Genomic DNA, 21,448 nt, shown 5'->3' on the forward strand with positions numbered 1-21,448 from the left:
TCACAACAATTCATTTGCTATTGGAATCACTGTGTCTCAAATAAACCCAACATCAGGAAACTCAACAGTAGTCTGTTTCAGAAGGCTGGTAAATACATCTGGGCATTTCTTATTTTTTTCTGGAATAAGTTATATCTATACTTTTTAATAAATTAAGGAATATATGTATATGTATACATAAATAAGTTATTTAATTTTCCTAGGGCAATTAAAATACTCTGACAAGACGAGGAGCTATCATATTTGGCCACCATAGTTATAAAAATAAGTTCCACCATTAGCTATGCTAAATGTGACGTTTGGTATTTGAAAGAAAAAATAAACAAACTCATGGGGAGTATATAAAAACAAACGGAATACCTATGTTTGTGGAAATAAGGGCTGAAGAAACAAATAAGGTATAGACAAGAAATGACAATTCTGTTTCTGACCCAAATCTGTAGAATTGACAGTGGGTGTGGAGCAAAAATCAAAGGCAGGATCTTCAGGAGGAAAAAAATATATATAAAGAACCTTAAAATATAAAAGACACAGGGTTTGTCAGAGAGGAAAACAACAGTTTGTGATATGGAGAGACACACTGCAGCAAAAGGGGCAAGTATTGAAGAGCTTCTCCAAACTGAGAGGAAGTGGCCAGAAGGCAATTGGGAGGACCCTGGGCAGCCATTAGTCAGTGCTTTCATCTGGAAAACCGCAAAACCTTTTCCCTCTGCTTTGCTGGTCCCAGCAGCAGATAGAACTGTTGTTTTTGTTGTTGTTGTTTTAAGTCAAAAACAATAGCTACCATGCTGCAAGATGGGAGCAGCAGAGCAGAGCAGGACATTTGGTAGCTGTCAATACTCAGAAGGAGAAATCCTCCATGACACGATCTTCCAGATCACTGCCTGCTGTTTTTCACAAAACAGAAGGATATCTTGCCTTCAGAGTCACTGCTGGCAGGTTGTATCAAGAGAGTGTATTGATAAAGTAGAATGAATTTGAAGTCTCAGAAATTATATATGATCAATGTGGTAATAAAGCAGAAACTCAAATGTTCTGACTCTGAAAGGGTGCGATTATAGATTATATTTGGAAAAGAAATAATGGAGATAAAATTTTCTCACCATGCAACAAGAAAATTCTGATGGGTAATATATATAAACGGAAATATGTTAAGAAAACATAACTAACACATATAATTTTCATCAGTTATATAATTAGGGTTAAATGATTAAATAAATTAGGTAAAAAAGAAACACATGTGTGTGTATGTATGCGGGTGTATCCAAAATGGAAATAAAAAATAAGCAACATCATATTGGAAAGGCTCCAAGACGCTCTGCAGGATAAAGAGAAATAGCTCAGTGCATTCCCGGAACTCTAAAAATAAGAAAAAGAACAACAAAAGCCTTTTGAGAAACAGAAAGACTGACACTAGAGACCCTCATAGCTAGACTAGCTATAGAAACATGGTGAAAGTTTGGAGGGAAATAATTTTGGTTGAAAATTCACCAATTCATATATCATACAAATGTGAGAGCAAGATAAAATATTTTTATGCTGAGACATCTAAGGATTCATAGAGAATGCTACCCAAGAAATAAAAGTGAAATACTGTTTCTCATTTGTGTGTGTATCTATATATGATATACTGAGATGTTATATAATCAACTATGTAATGTGTCATCATATAGCTATGTAATATGTAATAATATTATGTAATCACAAATGATTACTGGAGTATATAAAGCAGCAAGTGGACATTCTCTCAGCAAAATACAACAGATGAAATGCAATCAGAAACAAGGAAAGCAATAAAAGATATGTTTAAATTTATACACACATGCATTTTATGTGTGTATATAAAATCTCCAAATAAAGGATCCTACCTTATCTCACAGATGAATGACATGGATGGAGAAAGTAGGGTAAGGTAAAACATTTTGCCTTACTTTCATTCAGTTAAAAAATGTATCTACATTTAAGGAAAAGTGTTAAATGTGCAGAGAAAGATTAAGGGTATACTGTAAGAAAAATGCTGCCCATATGTTTAACACTTGTGTTTACACATGTTATATGATGTTTAATTTCTAGAAAACAATAATGCATGCTGTTTCATTTTCAAAATATTAGAAAAAAATGGAAAGAAGAAAATTCAATCCAACAAAATACAAAAAAAAATATAGAAAAGTGAAAAAGCAAGGAATGTACTTATTATAATAGAAATGGAATAGATTTTCCCATTAAAGTGCACAGACATTTTGTTTCAGTTAAAAATAATTGGGCTATCATGATTTCATAAGAAACCCATTTAACATGTAGAGAAACAGGAAAAACACAAACAGCCCCATTAGAAACTAGGCAAAGTATATGAACAGACACTTCTCGAAAGAAGACATATATGCAGCCAAATACATATGAAGAAAAGTTCATAATCACTGGTCATTAGAGAAATGCAAATCAAAACCACAATGAGATACCACCTCACACCAGTTAGAATGGTGACCATTAAAATGCAGGAAACAATAGATGCTGAAGAGAATGTGGAGAAATAGGAATGCTTTTATACTGTTGGTGGGACTGTAAATTAATTCAACCATTGTGGAAGTCAGTGTGATGATTCCACAGGGATCTAGAACCAGAAATACCATTTAACCCAGCAATCCCATTACTGGGTATATACCCAAAGGATTATAAGTTGTTCTGTCATAAAGGCACATGCACACATATGTTCACTGCAGAACTGTTTACAATAGCAAAGACCTGGAACCAACCCAAATGCCCATCAATGATAGACTGCACAAGGAAAATCTGGCACATACACACCATGGAATACTATGCAGCCATAAAAAAACGATTAGTTCATGTCCTTTGTAGGGACATGGATAAATCTGGAAACCATCATTCTCAGCAAACTGACACAGGAACAGAAAATCAAACACTGCATGTTCTCACTCATAATTGGGTGTTAAACAATAAAAGCACATGGACTCAGGGAGGGGAGCATTGCACACTGGGATCTGTTGCGGGGGGCTAGGGGAGGTACAGCAGGGATGGGGAGGTTGGGGAGGGATAACATGGGGAAAAATGCCAGACATAGGGGACGGGGGGATGGAGGCAGCAAATCACCTTGCCATTTATGTACCTATGCAACAATCTTGCATGATCTGCACATGTACCCCAGAACCTAAAGTACGATAAAAAAAAAAGAAATGAAAGAAAAATAAAATAAAATAATTTTAAAAAGGAAATAAAAAATATAAAAATAAATTAAAAAAATTATTCAGCCTAAGATATCCATAGTGTGGAGATTGAGAAATTTTGCCCTGGAGGATAAGGTTGATTTTCTTGAAGTCACATAGCCTAGTTGTGTTTCTTTAGTGAAATGACCTGACAGTTTTATCTGAACATTCTCATCTACTGATAAGGATGAAAATGCCACTGGCATATCCAATGTTATGATGCAGAATAATGACTATGTATTTTAACGGCATTTTAAAATTATTAAGGACCATAGAATTGTGAATAATTATTTGAAGAAGTCTTAGGATAATTTAGCTTCTCCACATGCCTTCTAATATTGACACACATTAGGAAGAAGAAAATATTAAATACATACACATAAAGATTTTAAAAAACAAAACAAAACAAAAAAATGCAGAAAATAATGAAATGGAAATGGTACAGCATGAAAGCATTAATACAGTAGAGTATCATTAATGAGATAAAATTAGAATTCACTGACAGAAACACATCAGCTTAAGAAAATGAGATTATTTCATATTGAAAAGTTTGTTACAGTAGTTTTTTTCTAGTCAATAGATATAGAAATTAGTTCAATGAACATATGAACAAAATAGATGTCTTTCTAAATATGAGCTAAAAAATACAAGGATATATAGATATATTCACAGAAATACATGCATATGTGTAATAGAAAGCTAAGTATATGTATATATATATATATATATATGTTGCTGTGATACTGAAACTTTAAAAACCTTATGAGAACATGCAAATTAATATTAATAAACTGGTGTATCTATATAAAATGAGTAATTTAAGAATACAAATGCCTACATGTGATTTAATAATGGAAAACCCACCAGATACTTTCGATGAAATAGTATAGCATTCAAGATCAAGCCTTGAATATTTGTCAGAATTAGTCTTATAAGCGAGTACTATTAGTCCACCTGGAAAAAATGTTATAAAAGCTATTTGATAACATAGAAAATGGAATAAAATCATAGATTATTCTTACCCTAAAGTCAAATATTGACAAGTATGTGATGAAAAAGGAAAATTATAGTCTGAACTCTAATAGAACTAAAAGAAAATATTTTTATAACTTTAAAAAATCAAAGTGTATTAAGAGACTATACATTGTGACACTCATTTTCTCACTAATTCAAAAACATTTTTATATTTTGAGATGTTCAAATAAAGACATAATTATTGAAAAAGGATAACATATGCTAATTGTAATATTTCAAGTGAAAGTAATTCATAACTTTGCCAAAACTTAATCAAAAGTCTTTGTAAATACATAGAAACTGCTTTACTTGTACAGAACTTCTTCCAGAACATTTATTAATGATGAAACATGTTACTGTATTTTTTATAGTGTTCTCATAAACACTGGAAACAGTATGCTAACTCTCTAGCACTTATATCTGCAATTACATTAGGAAACACACTATGGAAATACCAATGTATTTGTTACAGAATTAGAAAAATAAATTATACAATTCTGATAGAACTACGATAGACCACAAATATCCAAAGTAATCTCAAGAACACAGCTTGATGCATCACACTTCTTGATTTCAAAATATAAGGCATTGTGATCAAAACAGTCTCATACTGACATTGAAACAGACATATTGATCAATAAAACAGACTGAAGAGACCAGAAATAAATCTGCACATCTGTGGTCAACTGATCTTCTTTAAGAATGTGAAGAACATACAATAGAGCAAGAATAGTTTCTTCAAAAACTGGTGCTGGGAAAACTGAATATGCACTTGAAGAGAAATGTTACTAGACCTTCATCTCAGACCATATGTAAAAATCAACTCAAAATGCATGAAAGGCTTACTCATAAAACTTGACACAGTAACACTACTAGATGAAAATGAAGGCAAAAGCTTCCTGGAATTTATCTGGGCAATATATATATATATATATATACTGGGCAATATATATATATTTTTTACCCTGAAAGCACAGGAAACAAAAGCAAAAGTAGGCAAAGGAGATTGCATCAAACAAAAATGCTCCTGCACAGCTAAGGAAGCACTTTTTTTCACTCTTGGAAACAATCCAAAGTGAAAATAAAACCTACTGAATAAAATAAATATTTGCAAACAATACATCTAATATGGCATTAACACCCAAAATATATAGGCAAGTCATACAATTCAATAGCGAAAAAAAAAAAAAAAATGAAGCCCCTGATTAAAAGTAGTCAAGGAAGCTGAATAGATACTTTTTCAAAAGAAGACATAAAACTGGCCAACTGGTAAATAAAAACTGTTCCATACTAATAACCAAGGAAATGCAAATCAAAACCACAATGAGATATCACCTGACACCTATTAGAATGCCTACTGTTAGAAAGATGAACCATAAAAAGTGTTGTCAAGGATATAGAGAAAATGGATTCATGGACATTATTGAGAATGTAAATTTGTACGTTCATTATGTAAAATATTATTTGGGCTTATCAAAAAGATTAAAAATAGAACTACTCTATGACTCTACAATCCCAGCTTTTGTACATATCTAAAGAAATCACATCAGCAACTCACAGAGTTATCTGGCCTCATATAAATATTTCAGCACTGCTCACAATAGCCAAGATATGGAAACAATATAATTGTCCTTTCATAGATTAATCAGTAAAGAAATATATATACACAGTTGACTTTTGAACAACAAAGGTTAGAACTATGCAGTTCCAATTATACAGGCATTTTTTGTTTTGCCTTTGCTACCCCTAAGAAAGACCAACCCCTCTTCTCCCTCCTTCTCTGTCTACTCAATGTGAAGTTCATGAGCATGAGGAGGAAGACCTGTATGATGACCACTTTCACTTAATGACTTAATGCATAGTAAATGTATTTTCTTTACATTATGATTTTATTAATAAAATTTGCTTTTCTCTAGGTTATTTATTGTAAGAAGTGGGCATATAATATGTAAAATATACAAAATAGCTGTTCATTGACTATCATATCATTGATACTGCTTTCTGTCAACAGTAGGTTATTAGTTAAATTTTTATGGAGTGGAAAGTTATAGAAGATTTTTCATTGCACAATGTGTTGATGCCACTAAACTTTGCATTATATATATACATATATCTCCTATATTCTTAATAATATAATAGTAAGTTATTTCCTTAATAAAATTATATTATTATATATTATATGTGAGCAATGGAATATTATTTAGCCTTATAAAAGGAAGAAATTCTGCCATTTTCCACAACATTGAACCTGGAGAAAACTAAGCAAACTAATATAACCCAAAAGCAGATGATGATCTCATGTGTACATTAACTCTAAAGTAGTAAACTCATAGAAACAGAAAGTAGGATGCTATTTACCAGGGGCTAAAATGGGGGGGAAATTAGGAGGTGTTGGACAAGGTGGACAAAGCTTCAAAGATGCAAGATGATTTAGTTTTGGAGATCTGCTGTTCAACAATGTAACTATAGTTTAAAAATTCTGTAGTTTATTTGAAATTCACTAAGAGGGTAGATCTGAGGCATACTCACCACACACACACACACAAATAAATAAAATGGTAACTATGTAAGGTATTGAATATGTTAATTAGCTTGATTGTGACTATTTCACAATGTATACATGTATTAAATCATCAAGATGTACAACTTAATTGCATTATTTTTTTAAATTGTCAGCTATACCTCAATAAAGGTAGAATAAAACCAATTTATTATAAATATAATACTTAGTAAATGCTGGGTAGGAGAGAAAAGATAAAATCTTAAGGAATGGACTTTTGCTTGTCCAGGAGAAGGATCCTATATTTCTCTAAAATATCTGCAAATGTATTATCAGTTGAAGAAAGTTCAGTAAGCTAATTCATGGTGATAGCTCAATTTATTTGTAAAGTGTGTATGTTCATAAAGTACTGAAATACAACACTGAGACCATCAATTCTTGAAGAAACTAAAACAGAAAAGAAAAGATCATGTCTTTTCTGGTTAAATTTTTTAACGACCTGCCGGATAATAAGAAAGAGTTGACTTATGAGGTCTAAATATAATTTTGTAAAGTGACGTTTAACACCAGGTTTTACAGAATATAGAGCTTGGCAAGACACATGGAATGAAGCGGAGAATCTGAGGTAAATGAAGAGGAGATGAGAGGAAAGGGCTATCGCTGAATTGCATGACAATTTCTCCTGCCATAATCACTCATCACATATGTATCCCCCTTCTGCAAAGTAATAGTAAATATGGGGACATGTAGTAGACAGAGCTTTTGCAGCTCTAAGGCTCCATTTGCGTGAGTGGATAATAAGGATTCACCTTACTATATGGATTTTAGCTTACAAGGAAGTAAGCAAAGAAAGTTAGAGTAAAAAAAAATTTAGGTTTTCTCCATGTAGTCATAGATCTTTCCAATATAAAAATATCACCTAGTCAATGAATATTTTATAGCAAGAGAATATTTATAAGACGATATTCAACCTGCTTGCTGTCAAATGCAAGATAAATTATAAAATTCTTCCCATAGGCAGGAAATTTAAAATGTTGACAATCCATCTGTAGTAGGATTTTATTCTGTATTGTAGGAGAATGAACTTCAATATTTCAGAATTGTGTGTGAATTGTGAGACATGGTACAAGCACAAATGCCTCAAGCTATAGAACTGATAACAATATTCTTAAATTTCAACAAACAGCTTGAAATATCCATGATATTTTAAAATAATTTCTCAATAGTTTATAGAACAACAAAAAGGCCATATTCTGGACCATAAATGCCTTAATGCATTTAAAAGAATTCAAGTTGTCTTATATATTTTCTTTCACCACAATGAAAATAAGTTAGAATCTAATAAAAGAAAGATACCTAGATAATCCTTAAGTATTTGAAAACAACGTAATATACTTTTATATAATCCAAGGTTAAAAAAAAAAAGGTAAATTACAATGTTTTGAAATGAATGAAAATGTAACCAACAGCATAATCAAATTGCCAGAAAGTGGCAAAGCAATATTTTGGAGAACATTAGTAAGTATGACATATTAGGCCAAAGAAATTTCTTAAATCAATAACTTCAAGCTTTAGTAAGGTAGAAAAAAATCAAAAGCTATACTCAAGAAGAAGGCAAATTATTCCGATCAGAAAGAAAACTAGAATACAGAAAAATAATAGAGCACATTTTAAATGAGAAAAATTAGTCTTTGTTAAAATAATAAAATGGATAAAACTACAGTGAGATTGATCAGAATTAAAAGGAGAGAAAAAAAAATACAACTGCTATGAAGAATAAAATATGTGATATGGCTGTAGATTAATAGAATCAGAAGATATTATTAACTTCATAGCAATCAATTTAAAATTATAGATAAAATTGCCAAATTTCCCGAAATATACTTAAATTCAAAGCTTAATCAAGGAAAAATAGATGACTTGAATATCCTTATTATCTATTACTAGGATTTTACTATTTTCCTATGAAGAATTGCTTTAGTGATTAATTCTACCAAATACTGAAGAAAGAAGATATCTCAATTCTACATAAAATCTACCAGAAAATTAATTAGGAGGAATCTCTGCTGTGTTCATAGGTACAGTGTTATGCTAATACCATTAGCGAATTCTTTTCAAGAACAGAAAACTGCAGCAAATATCCTGCATGAACAAAGTTAAAAATCCTCTTAATACAATTTTCATAAAATCAATACTTCAGTATATAAAAATGATGAAATATAATGAGTAAGTGGGGTTATATCAGGAATACAAGTTGGGTGAACATTCAAGAATCAACATATGAAAATCACCATTTGAAATACCTAAATAAGAAAAAATAGGCCCAGTGCAGTGGCTCACACCTGTAATCCCAGCGTTTTGGAAGGCCAAGGCAGGTAGATCTTTTGAGCCCAGGAATTTGAGAGACCAGCCTGGCCAACATGGAGAAACTCTGTCTCTACTAAAATTTCAGAAGTTAACCAGGTAGCATGTGCGGTAATCCCACCTACTATACTACTTAGGAGGCTGAGTCAGGCAAATTGCTTGAACCCAGAAGGCAGAGGTTGCAGTGAGCCATGAAGATGCCCTTGCACTCCAGTACTCCAGCCTGGGCAACAGAGGGAGTTGCTGTCTCAAAAAAAAAAAAAAAAAAAAAGAGAGAGAGAGAGAGAAAAGAAAGAAATAGAAAAAGGAGGAAGAAAGGGAAAAGCAAAATAAAATGAAAAGAAACAATCAAAATAAGTAATAAAAACTTCCTCACCTTGATAAAGGACATAAAAGAAATCACTGAACATTTTCCATCTAGGTTCAGTAATAAGGCAAAGCTATACAATCTCATCATTTCTACTTAATATTGTGTTGAAATTTTTGAAAGGAGCATTGGGGAAAGAAAAAGAAATAAAAGGTATCCATATCTGAAAGAAATAATAAAACTATCCTCATTTCTAAATGACATGATCAGTTATGTAAAAGTCCATGAAATCAACCAAAAATCAGTTAATGCCAATATGTAAGTTTAGCAAAATTACAGGACATAATAATAATATGCAAAATTCAATTATATTTCTGTATACCAGCAACAACAAGAAACTGATTGTTCTAGACTGAGATCTGGTTCTGATGCTACAACCTTTATGGGTGTCAATCACAGCATCTTCATCTGTAAAACTGGGAGAACATCTTCCCTGTCTAGTAGGCAGCGTAGTTGGGAATATGGAAAGGAATAATGGGTGTGAATATGCTCTATAAATTGTAAAGTGCTATTCAAATACTGACACCATACTCATAAAAAGTTTATGTACTAATAAGAAGGTTAAAAGAAAAAGAGCTAGTTATTCTTATAGTGATGTATTTTACATAAGTACAAAATGTATTCATGGGTAGAAAAAAATGGAGAATATAAATCAAAACTTATTTTTGTATTCATTAGATGTTTTTCTATGTAATAGTGTAGTATTGACAGTGTTGTAATATATAAAAATTCATTCTCTTCATGTCAAAAAAAAGCTACTTGATTATCTCAATTGATGCAGAGAGGCCTTTGACAAAATTCAACAGCCCTTTATGCAATAAACTAAGTATTGATGGAATGTGTCTCAAAATAATAAAAACTATTTATGACAAACCAACAGCCAATATCATACTGAATGGGCAAAAACTGGAAGCATTCCCTTTGAAATCTGGCACTAGAAAAGGATGCCTTCTTTCACCACTCCTATTCAATATAGTACTGGAAGTTCTAGCCAGAGCAATCAGGCAAGAAAAAGAAATAAAGGGTCTTCAAATAGAAAAGGAGGAAGTCAAATTGTCTCTATTTACAGATGACATGATTGTATATCTAGAGGACCCCATCGATTCAGCCCAAAATCTCCTGAAACTGATAAGCAACTTCAGCAGCCTCAGGATACAAAATCAATGTGCAAAAATCACAAGCATTCCTATACATCAATAACAGACTGAAAGAGAACCAAATCAAGAATGAACTGCCATTCACAATTGCTACAAAGAGAATAAAATACCTAGGAATGAAACTAACAAAGAACATAAAGGACTTCTTCAAGGAGAAATACAAACCACTGCTCAACGAAATAAGAGAGAACATAAACAGATGGAGAAACATTCCATGCTCATGGTTTCGGAAGAATCAATACTGTGAAAATGGCCATACCACCCAAAGTAATTTACAGACTCAACGCAATCCCCATCAAGCTACCAATGACGTTCTTCACAGGACTGGAAAAAACCACCTCAAACTTCATATGGAACCAAAAAAGAGCCCACACAGCCAAGTCAATTCTAAGCAAAAAGAACAAAGCTGGAGGTATCACACTACCAGACTTCAAACTATACTACAAGCCTACAGTGATCAGAACAGCATGGTACTGGTACCAAAACAAAGATATAGACTAATGGAACAGAACAGAGGCCTTGGAGGCAACACCACACATCTACAACCATCTGATATTTGGCAAACATGACAAAAACAAGGAATGGGAAAAGGATTCCCTGTTTAATAAATGGTGTTGGGAAAACTGGCTAGCCATGTGCAAAAAGCAGAGACTGGACCCCTTCCTGACACCTTACACTAAAATTAACTCCAGACGGATTAAAGACGTAAACAAAAGACCTAACACCATAAAAACACTAGAAGAAAATCTAGACAAAACTATTCAGAACTTAGGCATAGGCAGGGACTTCATGACCAAACCACCAAAAGCATTGGCAACAAAAACCAAAATAGACAAATGGGACCTAATCAAACTCCACAGCTTCTGCACAGCAAAAGAAACAATCATTAGAGTGAATTGGCAACCAACAAAATGGGAAAACATTTTTGTAATCTACCCATCTGACAAAGGGCTGATATCCAGAATCTACAAAGAACTAAAACAAATTTACAAGAAAAAAACAAATAAGCCCATTCAAAAGTGGGTGAAGGATACTGTCCAAAAAAAGACATCGATGAAGCCAACAAACATATGAAAAAATGCTCATCATCACTGGTTATCAGAGAAATGCAAATCAAAACGACATTGAGATACCATTTCACACCAGTTAGAATGGTGATCATTAAAAAATCTGGAGAAAACAGATGCTGGAGAGGATTTGGAAAAATAGGAACACTTTCACACTGTTGGTGGGAGCGTAAATTAGTTCAACCATTGTGGAAGACAGTGTGGCGATTCCTCAAGGACCTAGAAATAGAAATTCCATTTGACCTAGCATTCCAATTACTGGGTATATACCCAAAGGATTATAAATCGTTCTATTATAAGGACACATGCATACGAATGTTCCCTGCAGCACTGTTTATAGCAAAGACCTGGAACCAAGCCAAATGCCCATTGATGATAGACTAGATAGGGAAAATGTGGTAAATATACACCATTAAATACTATCCAGCCACAGAAAACGATGAGTTTGTGTCCTTTGTAGGGACATGGATGAACCTGGAAACCATCATTCTCAGCAAACTGACACAAGAACAGAAAACCAAACATGGCATGTTTTCAATCATAGGTGGGTGTTGAACAATAAGAACACATGGACACAGGGAGGGGAGCATCACACACTGGGGTCTGTTGGTGGGAACCTAGGAGGAGAGGGACAGTGCTGGGTGGGGAGTTGGGGAGAGATAGCATGGGGAGAAATGCCAGGTAGGTGATGGGGAGGAAGGCAGCAAATCACACTGCCATGTGTGTACCTATGTAACAATCTTTCATGTTCTTCACATGTACCCCAAAACCTAAAATGTAATAAAAAAGCTGCTTACAATAGCATATAAAATAATTAGAAAGAAATCTGATCAAAAGTGGCCTGAAATATCCTGAAGCTGAAAACTAAAAAAAAAAAAAATAGCTAATGACAGAAATATAAAAATCCATAAATAAAACAAGAGATAAACCCTTTATGATTCAGAGCATCCAATATAGTGAAAGTATCTATTCTCCTCAGGTTTGTTTATAGTTTTCATAAATAGATGTTGAAATCACAAAAGACTTTTTAGTAGATATTAACAAGGTGATTTCCAATTTACATGAATATTCAAAGGCCTCAGAATAGTCAAAACATCTTTGAAGAAGAACTAAGTTAAAGAAATAATATTACCTGGCGTTGAGCACTATTATAATGCTGCAGTTACTAGGACATTGTGGTTTTATCTAGGGATAGAAAACAAGATCTATTCAAAAGAATTGAGAACTTGAAACACACCAAGCATATTTGAACAACCAGATTTCTGACAAATACAGAGCAATTTGTTCATTCAATAAATAGTGCAAAAACAGTTACAATTAATATGCTCCCAAATGAATTTGTTCTTATTTTTTTAATGAGTAGATATCCTGAGAGAAACTAAGAAAAATTACATTACCTTTCAATGTTCCTACCCATAGAAGAAGTAATAGACTCCTACTTCTGACTCAACTTTTATTAATCTTGCATTAAATTATGTATGTATATATTATATTTATTTCATATACCAGGCTTGAAAGTTTTTATACCTGGATTTTGTGTGTTTATACACATTTTGATTGTAGTTACTGCTGACTCTAACATAGCATGATTTCTTTCCTTTAGTATATGGTAATTCATTTAAAAAAATATTTCTTATTGAGAGCTTACATTTGTTGCAACTCAGTGGCAATTATGCATGCCTGAAATTTCTATTATAAGCATGTGTGTGCTTTTATATGAGTATGTGTCTTTTGGATCATGAAAAAGTATAAAAGCAGCTCCCAGGCTATGTTAAGGGTCAATCAACTGAAAATCTTTTCAGGGAATTTATTCATTTTTGTCTTTATAGAAACATAAAGCTGAGATAAGCATGTAAACATTTTATAGTTGTTTTGTGAAATGTATTTTTCCCAAGTGAACTCTTTTGTGTCTGTGTTATAGTCTATGAGGTGTGGCCTTTAACTAACTTTGCCTTAATCATTTTTCTGTGCACTAATATTCTAAGTTACTTTGATTCATAGATATGCCTGTGCTATATTTTGGAGGTTGAAAACTCTCTTACCTCTACAGCATTGTGTTCCAGGCTGGCTTTTAGCCTCATGTCATTTCTCTGAATTATCTTCAGATTACCTACTTGTTTAAAAATATTCTAAAATTAAATATTATATATAGGTGTTTTATGAGGTGAGGAGTTCACAATATGAATTAAAATAAAATTCAGTAAAGTATTTTCTTAAATTAAATCATCAATTTAGACACAGGTTTTTATGACTAAGGTGAGAAAACAGAGATCAATTATCCTGGGAAATCACTTGTTATAAAATTAATGTAGAAAATACTAATTCTAGCATTGTTTCAGATACATTTCAGAATATAGTATAATCGTCACAGAAATTTGAATTACTGGGTTGAAAAATTTTTTACACTAGTACAAATGAAATCTTTACTTTCATGCATGCAACAAAGAATAAAAGTTAAAATGAAACTGAGTATCTTTATACACGTATACTATGTGATATTATGTTTGAAATTGCATTTGAAGTTATTTTAAGACAAATTGTTCTTAAAAAGTAGGTTGAAGTATTCCTGAAATCAGAAGCTTCAATGCACTGGAGCTAATAAACACATTTTGGTTGTATAATTTCTCTTGACAGCAAATTGGAATACTTAAGATTTTTTGGAAGCCAATTGCACTCTCATTTAGTTTAATGAACATTTTCAGTAGCAATATTATGATTCATGTTTCTTTGGGAAAGAACAGCTTGATACTTACGAAATGTTTAGTTGTTCTGTGCAAGACATGTGGCTACCTTGGGAATTTTTTTAACAATTAGCTCAGTCTTGCATTAGCAATTATTTCTTAAAGAAATCTAATCCTATATTAGGCATATGTTAGTAATGCTTGGAAAAACGAAACTAGTTTTCAACACCATCACTATCCTAGAAAAAAATAATACATGAATTATTTTTTGTTACTAGCAAGGTTCTCTCCGGAAATAATCGACTAGCCATATGAGCAATTAATGAAAAACAAGGGGAGGGGAACCTCTCTAAAACTCTTTACACAATTCTTTTTGGAATTTGTAAAACATCTGATTTTATGTAAGTGAATTATCATTAATATTAAAAAGTTTTAGGAGAGTCAGTCTTTCATTTTTACCCTTTCAAGTTGCACCCAATTGAGTGACAGATGTATAAAAAATAATATTGTCAGGTTTATTATTAATCAACCAAATTGGTGAGCATGACTCCTACCTGGTTTCTAAGTTTGTATGATCTGAATTCGATCAATGTTCCCTCAGTGCTCTGGCAAATCCGAATATCTGCACATTTTTACCCCACTGGGAAAGACCATCCCAGTAAGGAAGCAATGTAAGGCCACACCTTTTCCACATGGTGTAAAATTACCAACTAAACTTTCAGTTCTTTCCGTCCCTGAGTTCACTGAAACCTAGTACCATCCATTCCGCATTAACTAATGCATACTACTGTCAAAGGCAGTCTTTCTCATTGCCAATTATTCATTTAAAAACTTGTAATATTGAATTGGAATCATTAGTTTAGAGACCTATTTGTTAGAATCAAACTAAACTAATTTTTTAATAAATGCTCATATCAGAATCAGCATCAGTATTAGTTTTAAATAAAATTTCAATCTTAGAATAATAGTCCTACATTTATGAAAAATGAAAATAAAATGATGGCACAGAGAGCCCCCATATATACCACTCATATTTTTTATTATTCTAAATGTCTTATATTAGTACTGTATATGACTGACACTAGTGCTTTTATCACAAGTGTATATGTAAGGAAAGTCTATACTTCAGATATTTTTCATTTTTTACATAATATCTTTTTTTTCTTACTGTTCCATCCAGAGTGCCATGGTTCATTTGCTCATCACCCTTAGGCTTCTTTTAGCTATGTCAGCTTCTTTGTTGTTCACAATTTTGAGCATTTTGAGGAGTGCTGGTCAGGTATTTCATAGAACATTCTTCACTTGAGTTAGTCTGATGTTTTCCATTGATTAAGCTGGGGTTGTAGGTTTTGGGGAAGAAGATAGAGAGGCAGAGTGCCATTCTAATCACTTCCTACCAAGGGTATACACAACGGATACGACTTAATGTTAAACATGGTCACCTGGCTGAGGTAGTATTTGTCAGGTACTATTAAGAATTCCAACTAGCAATGAATAAGGATTTTTGTTTCTCCTCCTTTCTTTCTATCTGCTACATCAGAAATTCCCATAACATACATGACAAATGTCTAAATCCATTCTCAGTTATATTTAACTAAAACATTTGGACCTAAATAATAGGCTGGTAGTATGGTAGAAAAATACACAGTCACAAGCTGATTGAAATTTAAAGTCAAAATTAATATAACCTTTGAATACAAAAAATAGCTAGATATGTCTTTAAAAAGATGTCAATCATAAGTTATATTGAATGACTTTTATACTGCTAATATTGAAAAATCTTCTTTCATATATTCACCATATAACTGAAAAGCATATAAACTTAGTTTATAAGTAATCTCAAAACAAATGGAAAAAAAGTAGTACAATGTTCACATCCAAATTTTAAATACATATGTACATGCAAAAACATTAAGGAAAATTTAGCAAAACAAATACTGCGGGACAATAAAATTAAAAAAGCATGATTAATTGGGGATTTTCAGTAATGCAAAGATGAATAACCATAAAACATTATATTAATATTACTTTGGCAAGATTTTTATACGAGGAAATCTTTACCATCTATATATTCCACTCCCTAACATCTTACCAAATACTTACCATTATTGTTTGATGAATACTAAAGCAAATGTCTTAAAGTACAAAATACACTATTGTGGCAGAGAAGTTGGTAGAAAAAAGGAAGAGGGATGTGTTTTCCTACCTAAGCAATGTACACCAAAAATTCTTAGGCATGTTTTAAAAACGTGAGAGTGACATAAATTTAGTCTTGTACCTCACAGCTTTCTTTCTCTGCTATTGCAATACATAACAAATTTGCAGGCAGAAATGCAAAGAGACCCAAAAATGTGACAGATGATCTACAATGTTAATACACTTACCTTTGTTAATACAAAGACCTCTAATGCATTTGCCCAGAAACGGACCTTTGAATACATTAATACAGTATATGTCAAGATATTGGGTACACAATGTTTCTTTAATGATCCACAAAATTCTCTTTAAAATGTTATTTTTGTGTGTGCCATTTTAATCACTAGCTACAAAATATAATTCTAGATCAAGAACGATGTCATCAGAAACCTATTTTATTGAATATTAATTTTACATAAAAATTTAACCTGTGAAGTTTGGGCAGTATTAACAAAGTTCCTATTATTATAAAAGAAAAAGCACACAAGATGACGATAGCCTTTTGTGACATTTACTTTGCCCATTTTATCATTAATGGTCACAATTTACATGTCACCAAACGTTATTCACATACTTAAGGCAACGATAAAATAAATTTTATTAAATTTAAGTGTATGCTAAAATCAGGTTCTTAAAAGTAGTTTCAAAATCTCAGTTATGCCTATTTAAAGTATACTATCCATTATGTCTTCTTCAATTTGGATTTAGAAATACTTCTCAGATGTTCATCGTATGTATTTTACCTAACGTATTTCAGTAATAGGTTAAGTATTTTACCTAACACATTTCAGTAACAGTAGGAAGGCCACTTTTATTTTAACATAAATTAAAGAACAAAGATTAGACACCTCTCTATATTTGTGTCACTTCTTTTACTTTGTGTTGGATGTGTAAATATGTGGCAAGACTATGAAAAATTATAACATATAAATAATTTAAAAATAATTAATATGGTATAATTCATAGGTAAACATATATTCACCTAAATATTTTACTTCTATACCACATCTTCATATGAATTCATGAAAAAAGTGTATTCCACATTCTGGGCCTTCTTTTTCTATTTGTTAATATAAATATGTTTCATTGCTGTTTAAAACAAGCTAACCATACATTTCTAAGAAACTAGATTCTTGTAGCCACTTAGAAAATATTAATTAATAAAAGAAGATGGTTTTAATCTTAAGTATCTGTATTATTTATTTTATACTCCATATATCAAGAGAAAAAATATGTAAATTAATCATTATTCTCATTTAATTTGTAGGATTTATAATAAATTACATGTTTGGTAGATAGAAAATTAAAATATATTTACTGAACCATTGTTTGCATTAACCTAATATAATAATAAGTACACTTTAATAATTCCATTTCCATTTATCTTAATATATATTAATGCTCTTACTTTCTCAATAATAAAAAATTACGTAATCACATACTCCTAAATGTGCATATAATATGTAATATAAGTTGTTATATATTTCTTTATTAACCAAATGACACCATACACAATTTGAAATACACTAAAAATTATAGTTTCACTTTCTTTTGAGAAGTTAAGCATCTTTAGCACTACTAAGTCTATTTGCTCTAACGTATTTGCCAAAAAAAATTAGATAAAGATTTGAGTGCATAAATTTTATTACACAAGTTAACTTTTATCTGTGTGCTTGGTTTACAATAAATATATTTATAGGGTCAAGTAACTGCCTTTTTTATTTTCTTTCAAATGTTTGGCACTATTTTTATCATGGCAATTATTTTTTAAGGAGATTACACTATGTAATATTTAGATATATTAAATCCCTTGTTCAAAATTCAACAAATGGTTCATTATGCATGCATAATAAAGAGTTGAGAAAACAAAGACATCTGTAGAATAATTGCAGCTTTAAAAGCTAATATAATAATGTGAAAAAACAAGGAGACAAGAGAGAAAAATAGTTCAAGGGAGCAGTGTATGCCAGGAAACATAAAAATTTAAAAATATTTATGAAACCAGGTCTATTAAGTATGTAAATTAATATATGGATATTGTTATATATATTCATACATGGAATAATAAATTTCAACGTTTCTTTTGTTCCTCTTGTATAATAAGTACATCTGTAAAGGTTTAACCAAAAATGAAACAGCCCCTACTACTCATGACTCCTTTTTAGTATATATGGTCTTATATGTATGATTCCTTTTACTATATGCTTATTTTGGCTTAATTTTTTATTTTAAGTAGAGTTTGGGACAGGCTGCAGGTAATTTTGCTCTTCCCAAGCTGTCATTCTTTCCAGGTGTGGGTGGGGGGTTTATTTGGCTCTCTAGGAATTATATTAGTACTACATTAAATAACTGTATAGGTAGAAACATAATGTATAAAGCATAATAATTTATTCAAATAAATGAAATCATTTTAAAAGCCTCAAATTTGTGTTTTCTTTGTACATATCAAAATTAATTCCACAAACCTTAAAATATTGAACACTGAAATGATGGAATTTTCCAATTAAATGCTACAGTATATACCTACACACACACACACACACACACACACACACACACACGTGCATATATATAAATTCATAATATTGAAGCAGTTATTAATATAAATAATTTTAATTAGGTTACCAAGATGTGTCATGTAAGCTATGCAAGCAGCATACTTTTCTTAAATTATTTTAATTTTTTTTTTCTTAGCCAAAGTCAAGCTCTGTAGCCAGGCTAGAGTGCAGAATTGCAACCTCCACCTCCCAGGTTAAAATGATTCTCCTGCCTCAGCCTCCCAAGTGGCTGGGACCACAGGTGCCTGCCACCACACCCAGCTAATTTTTGTAGTTTTAGTAAAGACAGGGTTTCAGCATGTTGGCCAGGATGGGCTTGATCTTCTGACCTCATGATACGCCCTCCTCACACTCTCAAAGTGCTGGAATTATAGGAATGAGCTACCCTGCCAGGCCTATTTTTAATTTTTCCTAATGCAGTAAGAACTCATTTCAGATTTTGGGTTAACTAGATGATGTTTGATTTTTTGAGAATTTTTTTATCTGGAAATTGGTTTATTAATGTCTAGCTGTTGTTAGATCTAACTTAAAATATGACTTTAACAGTAAATATTGTGTAAAATAATCTAAATTATGTTAGCTTCTATCCATCCAATAATTAAATTTTTATTTAATATTGGATTTTAAACTACATGTTTTAATAATAATTTCAATTGTATGGAAGATTATATGAAAAAGACACTCTATGTTAATATACTATATATATATATATGTATTCACTATATCACTAACATACTATTAAGATGTATCTATTCAATTAAAGGGCCACTGAATGCATAAGTTATTATTTGCTTAATTGTAACTAATTATCTTTCAAATTGTCTGTAGAATATTTTATCTCATATTTTGTTTCACAAACCAAAAATATCTGTTATGCTATTACAATTCTCTAGGGCCCTATTATTATTTTTTTTTCAGATAACAGATGCTTGCTATATTCCAGTCCATAGTCTCCCTCAGGATCTTTTAAAAATTCAAAAAATTATTATCTATCATCCTATAATTTCAATTACTCAATTTTATTTATACATTTTTATTTATTAACTTACATATTCATTTATTTTAATGAGATGGAGTCTCACTCGGTCACCCAGGTTGGCGTGCAGTGGGTGATTTTAGCTCACTGTAACCTCTGCCTTCCGGGTTCAAGAGATTCTCCTGCCTCAGCCTCCTGAGTGATAGCTGGGATTACAGGTGCCTGCCACCACTCCCAGCTAACCTTTAGTATTTTGTAGAGATGAGGGTTTCACCATTTTAGCCAAGCTGGTCTCAAACTGCTGCCATTGAATAATCTGCCCGCCTCAGCCTCTGCCTGCCTCGGCCTCCCGCGTGAGCTACTGCGCCTAGCCGACTTCTGTGTGTTAACCTACATCAATTTATGTGCTACTTGACAAAAAGAAAAGAACAACAAAACAACGATGGCCTCGTAGTAATTCCTATCTTAAAAATAACTTTGAAAATATAAATGGTTTATCTTTACAGTTACGAAATCAGTGGAATTATAATTGCAGCACAAGTCAGGTCAATCCTCTTTCCTAGGTATCAATTTAAACTTCAAAATTACATCCACTTTTACTTCCTTCCCAAATAACATGAAAAGTAATCAAATCTACTCTTTTCTAAGACTTACAAGAAACAGACATAATACAATTATTCGACCAGATTAATTCCTGAGAAAAACAGAATATTAAGTTAACGTTGCAATGAAAATCATAGGGAATCACAGAGAAAAATGAAATCACAAATGAAAATATAACCCTTTTCTTTTGAGAACTGTTCCATAACATTTTTCCAGTTCACGTTTGGCAAATATTTATTACACGCGTGCAATGTAGTGCTACACTTACCAGTGCTCAGTCGGCTGTCTCGTTTTCTCAGGGATTTTTAAGTAACCGTCTAGTCCTTTTGAAGGAAACACTTGCATTACAGGAGAACGCACAGAGTGAAAAGTGCACACATCTCCCACACAGCCTTGAACCTTCACTTGGTGAGCACACCGGTGGGAGCTTCACTCAGATCAGGAATATCGTCGGGGCTCAGTGGCTCGTGCCTGTGATACCAGCCCTTCGTCCCACCTATTTAGGAGACCGAAACAGGGAAATAAATCACTTGAGCGCAAAAGGCAGAGGCCGCAGTGAGGCAAGATCCCGATCACGCCACTGCACTCCCGCCTCCAGCCTGGGGAATAGAGCGACACTCTGTCTCCAATGAATGGATTAATTAACTAAATAACGAATGAATGAGACACACATATACACAAACATGCATGTGTGTGTACATCGTCATAATCTTAAAAGCTTAAATGTTATTTCCTTGAAACTCT

At 32.2% G+C, this 21,448-nt stretch overlaps 1 long non-coding RNA gene across 1 annotated transcript in view; it reads right to left on the reverse strand.

Moving 5' to 3' along the window:
* The window catches only part of LOC144578919 (uncharacterized), a 286,071-nt gene extending 264,875 nt beyond the window's left edge, over positions 1 to 21,196 (reverse strand). Inside the window, exon 1 of the long non-coding RNA XR_013525467.1 lies at positions 20,973 to 21,196. This is a non-coding gene — a long non-coding RNA (uncharacterized LOC144578919). The remainder of the gene's footprint in view (positions 1 to 20,972) is intronic.
* Between the last annotated feature and the right edge of the window lie 252 nt (positions 21,197 to 21,448).

The sequence above is a fragment of the Callithrix jacchus genome, chromosome 1, assembly GCF_049354715.1.
Source record: "Callithrix jacchus isolate 240 chromosome 1, calJac240_pri, whole genome shotgun sequence".
In the NCBI taxonomy this organism is placed as follows: Eukaryota; Metazoa; Chordata; class Mammalia; order Primates; family Cebidae; genus Callithrix; species Callithrix jacchus.